This window comes from Serinus canaria, chromosome 8 (assembly GCF_022539315.1).
Source record: "Serinus canaria isolate serCan28SL12 chromosome 8, serCan2020, whole genome shotgun sequence".
Lineage (NCBI taxonomy): Eukaryota > Metazoa > Chordata > Aves > Passeriformes > Fringillidae > Serinus > Serinus canaria.
The window spans coordinates 2,142,532-2,155,907 of NC_066322.1; positions in this window are offsets into that span (position 1 = coordinate 2,142,532).

Below are 13,376 nucleotides of genomic sequence, written 5' to 3' on the forward strand. Positions count from 1 at the left end.
TTTCTGTTACTGACATTCAAGATATTTCATTTTTCACAGGACAACAAATTTACTTTTTATTTTCAAAAGAGCAGTCTATCCTTTTACCCTAGATTAAATTTTCTGAATATTGAAGGATTTCATTGAATATTTAGCATTTCTTTGTCTTTTAAAAGTTAGAATATTTATGATCCTTAGAATGCTCCTGACTGATTTATAGCAATCAATTATAAGAGTGCGTTTTGAAATAGCCCTTTTAAAAATGAAGAATAGAATAATTAAAAAGATCAGAAGTCCTCCCTTGCATATAATTATTTCATTATTTCATTACAGTGCAGAAATTGTTTTTGCTGACTGCGAACAATTTTAATTGAGCAAAAGCTGTATTAATATACGATAGCAAGCAGTTCTTCCTAAGAAATAAGAGCACTAATTGCCTAAATTTTTATTCAGCACAGTGAGCCTTAAAAGCCACATTGTAATATAAACCTAATCACTGGCTACAGTGGGTTGTCTTGCCGTGGTGGAGACATTCCCAAAGCACAACCTTGCTGTGCAGTTCATTTATGCCTTCAACAGGTTTATTGCTGCATGAGACATTTGTTTGGGTGCTGATTTGTGCAGGCTGGGAGCAGAGAGCTCTGTGCCTGCCCAAGCAGGGCTGCCCGTGCCACCCATGGCCACCTTGTCCCCACGTTTTGGTGGGGACACCACCAGGGTGGTGCCCACGTTGCTTTGGCTCCTCACTTCCCATCTGCTCCCCTCTCCAGCTGCTCCAGGGTTTCCATCTGAGCAATGGGAAGTGAAATACCACCAGAGAGAAATTAAAAGCAGGAGTCTGACTTTGGTGTCTTGAATCACCATGGCAGCGAGGTTTCCCCTCACTGTAAGGATGTGGGGAGCTTGAGCTGTTGCTGAAAGCTCTGAGCTGTACATTCCCCACCCAGGGTAGGTGTCCCTGCTTTTCCAAGGAGAAGGGGGTGGTTTTTGCAGCAGACTGGGATTTGGATGGGCTTGCTTTGGCCAGGAGACCTTTTCTCATTCTGCTGTTGATCTCCACGTTGGAAATATTTCACCATCACTGGTGCCACCTCTCTTCAGGGGTCTGGACTCTCTCTCTACCTGCTGAAAACCAGCCCTGTGCTGGAACTCCTTTGGCCCCATGTGGTGTGACAAATTATTGTTGGCTTTGCAACACAGACCACTACCTTGGCCACAATGGTGCTTCCCACCAGGGACTTGCAGAAGGGTGGGATTGGGCTGTCCCCAGTAATGGAGACACTGACAGGGACTCTATAGGGGCATGGCTATAGGGGCAAGGGCAGCCACCAGCTGTTCTTTGCTCCCAAAGCCTCCCCACCCTCTGGGATGTATTATTCCAATGTGCCAGGCACAGGCAGCAGTTCTTATGTCCAGCTCCCAAGCATAGCTCAACATCCCCACTGATCCAAACCAAGAAACACTGGTGAGGTTGGCTCAGAGTCCTTTAACTCCATCAAAGACAGTTCTTTGGAAGGCAGCAAAGTCTTTTTAATAAATAATAACACCTTAGCTGGTGCTGTGCTGGCAGATGGCTCGTGATAGCTTCTGCCTAAGGTCTCTGAGCTCAACAGGAGGAGTCTGCAAGCCCATGTCAGAGGCAGTGCAGTGCTGGAAGTCAGACATGGAGTTATCAGGAAATAATTGCTGCAGGGGAGATCTGGAGTTTGTCTGATCTCCAAGTTTCTCCTGTCACGGCGTAGCTGCTTCCGGGGTGCTGGGAGAAGTTGCCACTGGGGCTGCTGGTGGTTTGTGAATAAGGCTCTTTGTCAGTGCTCAGCTCTGACCCCCCTCCTCTCAAAGCCTGGCTGAAGCCCATCCAAAGAAGCAAAGTGGAAATGAAAGATAAAATTCTGGTCCAATGCAGCAGCATTAATATAATGTCTGAGTGGGAGAGAAAAGATTTATAATTACCTCAAATTGAGGCTGGAATTTTCCTCCTGAGCTCGCTGCTTTCCAGTCCCACTGTGAAGCCTTAAATGCAGTTTTGGTGCCAAATTAACACTGTAGTGTTCAAGTAAGAGCAGAGGAAGTAGCAGTCCCAATAACAGCCGGCAGCACTCAAACACAGCCACATTAAGGATTGCCTGGCAGCAGATGTGATGTATCCCTCTGCTATTCCATAGTGGCAGCCCTCAGGTACATAGTCATAATTCCTGGGAGAGGCAGGCTCTGGGGATGACAGACTGAATAGTTACAATCTATCATGAAAAATTTTCAAGGATGAGTTAATGATTTTGTGCAATTTCCAGACCAGTTAGCTGAAGCCTGCAAGCTGGAGTTTCCCTGGGCTGCAGCTCACCAGGAACAAGTAACTGTTTTCTCCTTGTGCCTCAGTTTCCACTTCTGTAAAATAAGTGAACATCCTGCCTTTTTCTGTGAAATGATTTAAATCTGTTTCAGAAAAATGCTGTATAGGAAATACTCCAGAGGAGGAAAATCAACCCAACTTTTCTTGCAATAAAATCAGGGCTAAAATTAGTCCTGGATTAACACTTTTTTTCCCCCTGAACTGTTACAGCCCATGTTTTCCTGAAGGAGGTTCACAGGGTGAGACACAGAACGTGTCTTTCTTTTCCAGGGACTTTAGTGTCTGATATCTGTGCAGAGGGAGGTGGGAACTACTGGAAACTCCTTTTGTATGTGCTTGTTCCTAGCTGGAGCCTGCTGTTGTGTGCATGGATTTTGTGCATGTGAAAAAGTCTTGCACCTTTCCAGGTGAGCTCTGCCCTGCTGGGATGAAAGTAATTTACAAACATCAACTCCACAAATCCCTGCACTGCCTAATTTCCTTCCTTGTCTCCACTGAGTTGGTTTCAAAGAATTCCAGAATTCCAGAATGGTTTGGGTTGGAAAGGACCTTAAATCCCATCTTGTTTTACCCTCTACCATGGGCAGGGACACCTTCCACTGTCCCAGGGTGCTCCAATTCCTGTCCAACTTGGCCTTGGACACTTCCAGGGATGGGGCATCCTCCTCTGCAGAAGTCTGAAGCTTAGTTTTCCAGCCTGTAAGAACGTGATAACAGCCTGGCCTTCCAGCTGTTGGCTGGAGAGCTAAAAAATCAGGAAAGATCCTCAGTGATTCCACAGTGCACCCCTCCTCCCTGGAGGCTCCAGGCAAGGCTGGTCCTTGCTGTGCTCTGGGATTCTGGCAAGAAGAGGAGGTTCCAGCTGTGTCCAGACACATTTTTGCAGCACTGGCCTTTGGCTCACAGCTCTGTCCTTTGCAAACGTTGGCACTTTTTACTCTAGTGAGCCCTCTTGGTGCTTCCTCAGTGCCCAGGGTAATCAGTAGGAGGTCGGTTCCCTTGCGGTCCCAGGACAGCTGTGCTGGCAGTGTGGGATACAAAGGATTTACGCTGCCATCTGTGTCCTTTGTGCCTGCTCCCGGCATTTCCCCCTGTGCCCGGCAAGATGGAGAAGGTTATTTGTCTTTAGAACATTTTCTCCTTCTCTCTCTTTTGTTTTGCCAGTGTCAACAAGCAATTTGCACCATAATTCATTCTTGTTTGGGCTCTAATTGTCCCTCCCCGTCCGGAGCTGGCTGCTGGCCTCGCTGTTCCCAGGCTCTCCCCGGGGGTTTCCCAGAGCTCCACCGAGGCAGGCTCAGCCCTCAGCGGCTGCTCCGAGGGCATCCCGCGGAATTCCATGCGAGCAGGAAAAGGGAGAGCTCCATGCAAACACTTTGGGGCAGTTTAAGGTGTTGTTCCCTCCTGGACAGCTGCTACTGCCCAATTCCCAGCCCTCCCGTGGAGCCTGGCTGAGAAAAAAGCAGCTCTGAAATGATGTGGGATTGGAAGTGGAGAGCATCCTCTGTGCTGCTCCAGCCAGGCAGCCATCAGCACCCAAAAAAGCTCAGTTAAGGCTAAACTAATTTAGTTATACACAGGCTGTAGAATCATTAATAAAACACCCAACACAAACCCCCCTCTTTTGTCAGGGTGACACGAGGCTTAATTAATTAGCACTTTCAGGTGCTTGGATAGCCCATTGGTGGGAAATCATAACTTATTCATTTTCCCCTCCAGGTGGTCAGAAAAGAGTTGGCATTTCATTCTCATGGATGCAACAGAGGCCTCTCCATCGCATACAAAATTTTGCAAGGGAGAGAAGACCTAGCAGAGGGCTCTCATTTCCTGGAAGTGATTCTGATGGCAGGAATTATAGAAAGGGAGAGAAAAGCATGGTCTTGGGTAAAGGACTCTATTGAGCAAAACTCAGAGCAGGGTGGGAAGGCTTGATGACAATCCAAAAGTTTCTACAAAGACAGGAAAACTTTTGTCATGGCCTTTTCAACCTGTGTCAATCAGGGAAGATGACAGGGAGGTGCAAGAAGATGCTTGGCGAATTCAGAGTGAAAAACGGAGCACGCTTTTTAAATGTGGGGAGCAATTCAATTCACCTTCCTCTCTTTGATGCCCAAGAAACTGTAGGAGGGTTTAAACCTCAGGAATTCCCAGGGGGATTTGGTGACTCCTCCTGAGCTCCCTGTGCAGATGGTGTGTGCTGCAAAGTCATTTCTGCACCCACTGCCTTGCCAGCACCACACACACACAGACACACGCTGCACCTCTGATGGCAAAAGCCAGAATGTATGGCTTAAAAAGGCTCCAAAAATCCACTTTTCTTTTATAATAATATTTCCACAGGCCAAGCAATTGATGGCTGAACTAGGGGAAAACATACATCTTTGTTTCCAAGTAATAGGCTGCAGATTTGCAAGACTAAATCCTTTTAAAAGCCTGGAATCACATCCACTCAGTCCGTAAAAGAAAAAGAAGTCTAATTTGATAACATTATACATAAAGCATTTTCTTGACTTAGATATATTTTAGGCATGCCAGTTATATAATACAGAACAAGCAGGGGGAAAGGACTTGATCACATTCAGATGACACTAAATTATCTTATGACACAGGCTGTATCTTTTTTACAACAGAAAATGGAAACAACTGTGTCCTTGACCTTCAAAAAGGAATTGACTTCCCTAGCTTAACTATTCAAACAAACAACTGTGTACTCTCTTCAATTCCTGTGATAATTTTGATTTACTGTAAATGACTGGATTTAATGAACTAAATTATGCTATTTAAATGCATTTTGTGAATGGTATTGTAGTTTGTTACTAAGCATTATGTCTATGCTAAAGTGTGCTGTAAATGATATGATATGGAACATATGTGCTGTATTCATAATTTAACTGTTGCTATGGAGTGCCTTCTTCAATAGGCTCCTTTGAAAAACGAGTTCTTTATTTACCTGGTGAAATGAAGGTGATTTCTCAGCAAACCTCTAGGTCTCACTGACCTTGACAGAATTACAGTGCTAATATTTTCACATGGATGAACTGTTCTTCAATAATTTTTCCCAAATAGATGGCACAAATAGGTTTTCTGTTAATGCCGTGACAGACTGCGTGTTTTCTAATCTCACTTTCCTTTTTGTTTGAACAAATGTTTATTACAGCTCTTGCAAAATGACTCCCATCCTCATTAGTGATAACAGGTTTGAGTTCAGAGCTGGATCTCAGGGTCTTGGATGTGATTCCCAGAAATGCCTTGAGCCTGATGCTGCAGAGGCAGCCAGTGCCCAGCTCCATTTCCAGCCATGCCTGCAACCTGGGTTATGCTCCTCTGGCTGAAACCTTTTGTATATTTGGATATTTGGATTTCTCTATTCTTAAGGCTACAAATTTGATTCAGTCTTGCTGATATTGGGATTTCTTTTTTTTTTTTTTTGCACTTAAAGCCAGGTTTGTCAGAGCTAAAGCCTGAAACTCTTCAAATTCCCTTTAGCCAGACACCTTTTTTCTTTCTGTCTCTGTGCCAGTCAGGCACACATAGATACTGGTCAAAATTTCAGGGAGTTATATTTAAAATTAAATAAAAACAATTCCAGTGTTTTCAGAAAATGAAGGGAAGTTGAATAAAGCCTCTAGAATTTCAATGGCTACTTTCAAATTTGGAGCCTTATTTCAGATTTTTCTTCCTTTTTTCTTCTTTTCAAAGAGATAATGTCAGTAATTTCTGAGAGCAAAAAACAGTGCAAGAAAATTCTGGCAACAACAGGGAAGGATTTTTACAATATCTCAGAACATATCAGTCTTCATTCCATGTGCATTTAATGGGTCAAATAAGGACACTCTTGATGAAACATTGAGCCATATATAACACCACCTTTTAATTTGAACATCCACAATAAATTATGGCTGCATTTCATAACTGTTCATCAACCATCAGCTCCCAAGGAGAACAGCTGAGTTTTCTGATCATGGAATCGCTTGGAAAACCTGGCTGGTTCTAACTATGTGAAATGTGTTATCATTGCAAACAAATGCAGCAAACATTGAAAGGGATTCTTGTTAATAGCCATATTTCCACCAGTGCACAGCACTGGTGGCATTTTCAGATGTGCAAAGGCTCCTCCTGGAGGTCACTTGTGTTGTCAGATGTCCTGCTCCATACTCAGGTTGGTTTTTGCAGACCAGCCCTGGTTCCTGCCTGTGCCAGAAAACATAAAACAAACTGCTAAAAATACAAACACCTGTAGCATGTTAAAAAATTCTTGCTGAAAAGCTCATTCCAAAATGCTTCCAAACCTAAGAGAAGTGTGCTGTTGGTTTGGATGTGTCTGTAGAGGGAGAAAAACATGAGAGGGACTTTATATTTTCACGTTCTCTTGAAAAAACAAAGATCTGCTGAAGAAAGGTGCACAAAGAGCAAGGGAACACTGCTTCCCACTCTCACTAAAGCAGCTACTCCTGGCACCTCCTGCTCTGGGAGCCTGAGTACATAGCCAACATGCCCAGGAGGATGAAAAAGGTTTGGGCTTCGGAGAGTGCAGTGCCAGGAGCAGGATGGGACCCCTGCCCACCTTCCCAGCCGGCACAGCTCCATGAGAGGAGCTCCTCCTCTAGCACTTAGGGTAAATCAGCCGCGATCCCAGATGATGTGCAGGGAGCAGAGAGCGCCTCCCGAGCCAGGAATTGGCGTGGCAGAGCCGCCTGCCCCGGGTACCTGCTCTGCATTGTGCACCATAATCGTGTGAGAGAAGGAGCTGTTTTTCAGCAAGTGGCTATCGGATACTTCCCGTGCTGCATATCAACAACCAGATCTTGACCCAGAAATGTCAGTCCCTGCTCAGAGCAGACAAGGAAGCATAATTAGAGATGCTCTGGCAACGTATTTTAGCACTGACGGTGACAATGTTTAAATTTTTAATCAGGCATGTAACATAAAAAGCACATAACATGAAATGTGAAAAGAAAATTGGCAAATACCAACGTGCTGTTTGACACTTTATTTCACTGAAGGAAGTGAACATCAATAAACATTATTTATCATAAATGACAGAGAGGAAGGCATGTTTCTAATAAAAACCTTCCCATTGCAAGGGGTGAATCTCATAAAAGCACCCTGATAGTACTGTAAAAGCTGTGCTGGGCCAGAACACGAAAGGAAACATGGAAATATTTATTGGGAAGCTGTGATGTGCACCCAGCTGTGTCCCCTCATGACAGCTGGTTTGGGGGGCAAAGACTTTCATCCAGATGTGGCACAGCTCTGAGCTCCCCCACAGGAGGGGACACAAATGTACCTGCACATGTGATACAGCAAATGGCCCCAGGTTTGGGGGTTGACCCTTCAGGAAGTGCATCCCATGGCAAGCTTTGCTCCGAGCTGGCAAACACTGAGCCAGGCATTTCTAGCTGGGAATTAGAGACAAACTGAAGAGGTGGAGTGGGCTGGGTCCAGTGTACTGACCCAAGGTGCAAATGGGAGCTGTACTGTGACCCTCTCACCCCAAAGCTCCTTCTGTTTTAGCCATGCCTTTTAACTTCAGTGGCTTTGTAACCATGGTTAGCATTTTCTCCTGCCTAACCCCCATCTCTCCCATCATCCCTGCTAGATGTGGGCTCTGCTGAGTGAGCCTGTGGTGATCTGAGCTCGCTTTACAGGGTAGATGAATGAACCCAAAAATTACTTGAGGGGAGTGCCAATCCAAGTATGCCAAAGTTAGAAAAAGTCTGATTTGGGGCTATTCTGGTCACTTTAATTTGTCTCTGTCATATGCCTGAATAGAGAGTCAGTCTCCAACTGCACGATTCCAGCTACTGCCACAAAAAAGTACAAACTCAAAGAAAACAACTCTGTGCAGTGCACACTGCAGGCACTGAGACAAAGAGCCTGTGGCAGCCTCTGAAGCCCATATGAGCACACATGCATATTCTGATAATTTCTGAGCATCCAAGTTCCTGTTTACCTTCTCAACAGTTCTCCCTTTCCTTCCACTTGAAAAGTCCCCCTCTTTTCCAGTCCTATTCCCCAAAATCTGCTGCCCTGATCCAAATTCCTGCCTTTGCCTCCTTACTGCCAGGTCTGGCTCATCTCTGCAGCAGGGTTGTGTTTCCATGGTCTGTGCTGCTGGGATGCTGGGAGGTAGAGCAGGGAGCCTGGGAAGCTCTGCTCCTGTGCCAAAGCTGCTCTTCTCTTGCTCACTCCAATGGCATCATGGTGGCCTGAGGAGCAATGTGCTAAAGACAGTTTTCAGAGGATGTTGTGGACAAACTCTAAAACCTCAAATTTTTTATAAACGTCACCAAATCCAGACAGAGCCAAGAATTCATTCCCAAAAGCAACAGAAGCCTCCCAGCCAAATTTTAAGCACAAACCATACTGGAGTGAGATCTCCTCAATGAGATTGTTGTGAGATTCTTTTTAATGTGGGCAAAAGAAAATATTTTGCCTTTTCTTTGTTCTAACAAAGATGTGACTCCTTTTTTTTTCCTTTTTCTTTCTTTTTTTTTCTTCTGAAATGCAGCAAGAGAATCCAGCTTGAGGCAGACAGTCATCATGGGACATTTCATTTCAAATGGGTGAAGGTTGGCAAAGATTTGGGCAACTGAAGGCAGATTTATACAATGGGGAGTGTCAGAAGCTGAACTGTAGGCACTGCTCTGCCCCACTTCTCGTGGAATTCACAATAATGCTTTTCATGGGAGCCTGCCTGGGTTAACTCCTGGATGATCACAAGCCTGTGTGTTGCTAATAATAGCACCCTTGGCTAAAATATCTCCACGTTTACTGAGGTTCATACTGCAATTTTGTGCCTCTGTATTGTCCTGCTTGTTCTCTTTTGTTTTCCATTCCCGTCATGCTGTTACACTAATATTTTCCATCTTGGTTCCAAGGGCTGCCACCATTAGCTGCTGCATCATGTGAACATTTGTGTCCCTCCATCAGATTTGTGAGGAGGCTGCTATGGCATGGCCAGCTCTCATGGCAGTGTTTCCTGAGAGCAGATGGTGACAGCTCAGCGCTGTCACCCGAGGCAGCTGGGGTGAGTTCCCTCTCTTGGAAGCATGGACTGTGACCATGGCATGGCTGGAACTGATCTGAAAGACTGGGGAATTTGGGCAAAGAAAGAAGAAATTGTGGTTTTTATCTAAAGATATGTAGTTTTGATTTATTTCAAATTGAGGCAGCTGATAAAATGCTGCTGTCAGCCCTCACCAGCCAGCAGGAGAAGCTGTTTCTATTATCTAAAGGCATCACTGCACCACCCCAAATTAAGTTCCATCTCACTGTGCTTGGTAGTTATGACAAAGAGTAAATTTGAGTCATGGAAAGAAACAAGAGAGTTTGCTACCAGACTTTTAGTCCTGCTTTAGACTTCATGGACTTGGTCAAGTCCAAGACAGTTTTTTCTGGACTGAAATCATAGCTAAACCCCAGGAATTAATGTTTATCCCAGCTCTCTACTGATTTTGGGGGCACTGGACTTCAGATCCTTACATTTGGACTTCACAGATCCTTACATCCTTCATGGGGATTTAGATATTGAAGGATTTGGGTCTTAACCTCTGCTCTAGTTTCCCAGCTGAAAGACAGTAGTAATATTTCTCTGCCATACAGCAGGCTCACAGTGAGTAATTATTTCATATTTGTAGAGTACTTTGGGAAGAATGTGCTCCATATTGCTGATATTATTAACTTCTGGAGCCCAAGATGGAACAGTGAAGTGCCTCTGTGCTGTGCAGGCCTGATAATCTTGAAATATAAGGAATATTTAGAAGTTTTGACAGGAGAAACTCTCAGCAACAAAAAGAAATCCTTTCCCACAGCAAAGATTTGGGGAAATAATGTAAAAGCATCAGTACACAGTCCAACCTCTTGTTGCAAAGTGAATGTGTTTCCAGCCCACATCAAAGCTCTGTTTACTTCTCCTGTCAGATGATTTTGTGAGTGTTGCAGGGGGCTGGAGCACGTTGGGGTGACAGAGTCAACTCACAGAAAGGACTTACTGAGGCAGCAGACGTGCAAGTAGAGGTCAGGGTTAGCATGGACAGGGCACAGGGTCTGGTGAGTGGATGAGAGATGCAGAACAACAAATGAACGTACTGTAGGACAGACATCCAGCCATGTCCTGGGCTGCATCAAAGGAAGTGTGACCAGCAGGTCAAGGGAGGTGATTCCTCCCCTCTCGCTGCTCTGGTGAGGGCCCATCTGGTGCACTGAGTGCAGCTCTGGGGTCCCCACCATAGGAGGGATAAGGACTTCTTGGAATGAGTCCAGGGGAGGCCATGAAGGTGCTCCAGGGCTGGAGCCCCTCTGCTTTGGAGCCAAGCTGGGAGAGCTGGGAGTATTCACCTGGAGAGGAGAAGGCTCCAGGGAGAGCTCAGAGCCCTTTCCAGTTGCTAAAGGGACTCCAGGAGAGCTGGAGAGGGACTGGGAACAAGGCATGGAGGGACAGGACACAGGGAATGGCTTCCACTGCCAGAGGGCAGGGATGGATGGGATATTGGGAAGGAATTCTGGGCTGTGAGGGTGGTGAGGCCCTGGCACAGGGTGCTCAGAGAAGCTGTGGCTGCCCCTGGAAGTGTCCAAAGCCAGGCTGGAGGGGGCATGGAGCAACCTGGGAGAGTGAAAATTGTGCCCTGGGTTATGGGGGCTTCATTCTGCTCCCCATTCCTGTCTTCCAGTGCAAGGGGCTGGGTGTCTGCAGAATAACTGTCCACGAACAGCTGAGGGAAAGATGCCACTGAGTACCTCAGCCTTCTCCTCAGCCTTTGTAACTATGTCTTTTTCCCTCCCTGCTGGGAAGCCGTTAGGTATTGAGGTACTTAAAACAAAATTTTGAATTTTATTGTTTGCTTTGGAAATCGTGACCTGGCTCACTTTGAGGTATTCAAAATGAAGATTGGGGTTTTTTTTTCCTTTTCTTGTTTTTATAAAATTTTTGATAATTTCCTCTTGCCTTGTGCTACTTTAAGATGTTTAACTTAGTAGCTCCAGAAGAACCATTCACAAATAGTGTTGATCTGTGTTTTGAAAGTTTAACATACACTATCCAATGAACATTTACATACACCACTGAAATCCGGCATTTGGGAAATTAAACCAACAAAACTTGATTGCATATCATGGTTTCATATTTTGCAGATGTTAATATTTAATCATATGCAGAGCCATTTAGCTTAAGTGCATTAATGTAACTCATTTAAAAGAGGCCAGTAATTGTCCTATTAACTCCCAGCCTGGATGTTATCCATGCTGCCCTGCTGGTAAGGCCAGAGGGAGAGTCTCCTATTGGCACCCACAGAGATTGCTCTGATCTGTTGAAAATCCTGTTAAAATCTAATTACTTAGGAGAATAGGCCAGGGAATATCTAATGAGCTTCAGGAAACCCACTGAAAGAAATTCTCTTTTAATACAGACTGAAACATCTTCTGTGTTTCAATTACAGTGGTTCCACATGAACATAATTACACTTGTATAGAACGGGACTCGTCTTTGTTGTTTTAATTACATATCACTAGATTTTTCTTAGTCATGGAGAAAAATAATTTGATTCCCCATAAAGGTTAAATGTTGATGAAAAGCTGAGTGTTAAAATAAATGTAATCTTTGTTTATGATAATTTCATCTTTGCTTTGTGAGGAAATGTTAGTCAAAGCGGGTCACTGAGGGAAGCTGGCTGACCAAACACACACTGGGGAAGCCCTGGGAAGATGGAGATGTTGTACCAATGAGAAAGATTTCAGAGAAGGTCACTCACTTTGCCAGCATGAAATCTGGCCTTCTTTTTGTTATGGTAATTGAAGCTGTTGACATTAAGCTCACAATAAAATCTCATAGAGGCAGCAGCACACCAGACTCCTTGTACCAACAGGGGGGACTATTTGCAATTTCTTCCGCTTGCAGCCTCTTAATTTTTTTTAATTTGAAAATTCCGGTGCTAATGTGACCAAAATTATCACTGATGGCTTTTTGCAGTGACACAAACGGTTCTGTTTCTGCCCAAGATGCTGGAACAGGCCCCCCAGAGAATGGACACAGCCCCAAGGCTTCCAGAGCTCAAGGGGTGTCTGGACAACGCTCTCAGGAATGCACATGGTGGGATTGTAGGGCTGCCCGTGCAGGGATGGGATTTGAGCTCAAGGATCCTTGTGGATCCATTCCAATTTAGGATATTCTGTGGTTCTAGGGTTCTAATTCATGGACCTTCATGGCCTCGCTCTGTTGGAGAATGAAGAGCACAGGACTGCTCGCGGGTTTTGCTCCTTTGTTGTGGCTGCCAACAACCCTGGAACCAGAGCAGCTGATCCAGACAGCCTGGAGCATTCTGCTGCCGCTGCTGTGACCGGGCTTTCTGTGGAGAATCCACTGAATTTCACAGGGTTAAACCCTGAGGAGACAGTGTGGGCACAGAGGACGCCATGTCTGCCTGCCTGCAGGAACAAGCTGGGTGGCAAGGAGAATCTCCCATGTTATTTCTGCCTCAGCACATGGTCACACCAGTTCTGGAGCAGGGATGGCAAAGAAGCCAGTGCAGGAGTAGGTGCAGGATAAACCCTTCACCATCCGCGGCCCCAGGCCCCTCACGCGCTGTGAGGCAGCGGGGAGGCGGGAAAACGGAGAGGTGGGAAAGTGGAGAGGCGGGAAAGTGGAGAGGCGGGAAAACGCTTCCCTCACACACAATCCTTGCCTGCCACCAGTCAGATGAAGAAATGCAGTCCTGTTATGAGCAATCCTGTGTGAGAACGTGACTCCCACACAGCCCGGCTGTCCTGAGGGGAGGAGAAAGGCTGAGAGACGCTGAGGAGAGGCAGGCGCCATCTTGGGCGCCTGAGGGCTCGTGAGGAGACAGCCGGCCATGGCTGTTCCAGGTAGGTTTGCACATCCTGGCGGAATCAAAGAATCACAGAAACTGATGGGTGGGAAGGGACCCTCAAGGATCATCTAGTCCAACTTCTGAACCTGCACAGACACCCCAACAATCCCACCTTGTGCCTAAGAGCATTGTCCAAACGCTCCAGGAGCTGTAACTGGGATGAGTCTCACAGACCAAGAGGC